Source organism: Oncorhynchus gorbuscha, unplaced genomic scaffold (genome assembly GCF_021184085.1).
Source record: "Oncorhynchus gorbuscha isolate QuinsamMale2020 ecotype Even-year unplaced genomic scaffold, OgorEven_v1.0 Un_scaffold_552, whole genome shotgun sequence".
NCBI lineage: Eukaryota > Metazoa > Chordata > Actinopteri > Salmoniformes > Salmonidae > Oncorhynchus > Oncorhynchus gorbuscha.
In genome coordinates, this window is record NW_025745383.1 from 184366 (window position 1) to 186700 (window position 2335).

General features: G+C 44.4%; 1 protein-coding gene across 2 annotated transcripts in view; it reads right to left on the reverse strand.

The window, feature by feature from the left end:
- Positions 1–264: 264 nt before the first annotated feature.
- Positions 265–2335, reverse strand: part of LOC124018624 (beta-1,3-N-acetylglucosaminyltransferase manic fringe-like) — a 24434-nt gene continuing 22363 nt past the window's right edge. The window contains exons 9-10 of one of the 2 annotated variants that reach the window (XR_006835651.1): positions 1919–2090; positions 265–301 (exon numbers count right to left, since the gene is read on the reverse strand). The gene's annotated coding sequence lies outside the window, so the exon portion shown is untranslated. Of the gene's footprint in view, positions 302–1377; positions 2091–2335 lie in introns of those variants that run through there. The other variant, XR_006835650.1, reaches the window with a different exon arrangement.

A 2335-nucleotide genomic window follows, 5' to 3' on the forward strand; every position in this document is an offset into this window, starting at 1 on the left:
TCTGCCATCTGCCTGGTACAGTTAAAACCAGGATTCATCCATGAAGAGCACACTTCTCCAGTGTGCCAGTGGCCATTGAAGGTGAGCATTTGTTCATTGAAGTCGGTTACGATGCTGAACTGCAGTCAGGTCAAGACCCTGGTGAGGATGACGAGCATACGGATGAGCGTCCCTGAGACGGTTTCTGACCGTTTGTGCAGAAATTCTTCGGTTTTGTGCAAACCCACAGTTTGATCAGCTGTCTGGGTGGCTGGTCTCAGACGACCCCGCTGGTGAAGAAGCCGGATGTGGAGGTCCTGGGCTGATGAAAGTACGAGGTTACATGAAATGAAAGTACTGATGAAAGTACTGCCTAATGAAAGTACTGATGAAAGTACTGCCTAATGAAAGTACCTATGAAAGTACTGCCTAATGAAAGTACTGATGAAAGTACTGCCTAATAAAAGTACTGATGAAAGTACTGCCAAATTCTCTAAAATGATTTTGGAGGCGGCTTATTGTAAATAAAAAATAAACATATAATTATCTGGCAACAGCTCTGGTGGATATTCCTGCAGTCAGCATGCCAATTACACGCTCCCTCAACTTGAGACATCTATGGCATTGTGTTGTGTAACAAAACCGCACATTTTAAAGTGGCCTTTTATTGTCCCAGCACAAGGTGCACCCGTGTAATGATCATGCTGTTGAATCAGCTTCTTGATATGCCACATCTGTCAGGTGGATGGATTATCTGGGAAAATGCTCACAAACAGGGATATAAACAAAAGTGTGCAAAAAATGTCCCATTCTGTCTTGTTCCCCATTCTGTCTTGTTCCCCATTCTGTCTTGTTCGCCATTCTGTCTTGTTCCCCATTCTGTCTTGTTCCCCATTCTGTCTTGTTCGCCATTCTGTCTTGTTCCCCATTCTGTCTTGTTTGCCATTCTGTCTTGTTCGCCATTCTGTCTTGTTCGCCATTCTGTCTTGTTCCCCATTCTGTCTTGTTCCCCATTCTGTCTTGTTCCCCATTCTGTCTTGTTCCCCATTCTGTCTTGTTCCCCATTCTGTCTTGTTCCCCATTCTGTCTTGTTCCCCATTCTGTCTTGTTTGCCATTCTGTCTTGTTCCCCATTCTGTCTTGTTTGCCATTCTGTCTTGTTCCCCATTCTGTCTTGTTTGCCATTCTGTCTTGTTCCCCATTCTGTCTTGTTCCCCATTCTGTCTTGTTTGCCATTCTGTCTTGTTCCCCATTCTGTTTTGTTCGCCATTCTGTCTTGTTCCCCATTCTGTCATTCTGTCTTGTTCCCCATTCTGTTTGTTCCCTGTCTTGTTTGCCATTCTGTCTTGTTCCCCATTCTGTCTTGTTTGTTTGCCATTCTGTCTTGTGTTCCCCATTCTGTCTTGTTCCCCATTCTGTCTTGTTTGCCATTCTGTCTTGTTTGCCATTCTGTCTTGTTCCCCATTCTTCTTTAAACAACAGTTTAGGCTTGGAATTGTTGGTTAGTTAGGGTCAGTGGATACACAAATACTAAGAGATGAGAATATCTTTGTTCAGTCGTTCTCTCCAGACACACTCCGCTCAGCCGGGGGATGTAGAAAGGTCTAGAGAGTTCTCAAATGGAACATTGGCATTCGTTGAGACCCAGGGCAACTCTATTCTCTCCCTGACAACCTTTCAGAATCCTGTATAGCGGTTTTATGAGACAGAAGATGAAACTGCAGTGCTGAGAGCAACACAAACACAACAGTGAATGCTGCACTCCAACTATCACAGCCTGGGTCCATTTTATCCCTACAGTGGGCCAATCGCTGCCTTTTACAGAGTACCAGTACAGACCTTTTATAGTATCTCTGTGCATCACACACACACGCTTGGTTCAGTTCCTAACATTTCACACTGTGGTCATTTAGCAGACGCTCTCATTCAGAGTTACTTACAGTAGTGAGTGAATACATTTTCCTCCTGGTCCCCCGTGGGAATCAAACCCACAACCCTGGCGTTGCAAGCACCCTGCTCTACTAACTGAGCTACACGGGACTGTCATGATGTCACGCCACCTCTGAGACCAGGGAGGATATGAGTCATACTGTGGAGAGTAAGTCCCTTCTCCTTGGTGAAACACACACAGAGGAACAGAGAGATACACATATTAACACACACACACAGAAACAGAGAGATACACATATTAACACACACACACAGAGAAACAGAGAGATACACACACAGAGATACACACACACAGAGAGATACACATATTAACACACACACACAGAAACAGAGAGATACACATATTAACACACACACACACAGAAACAGAGCGATACTCATATTAACACACACACACAGAGAAACAG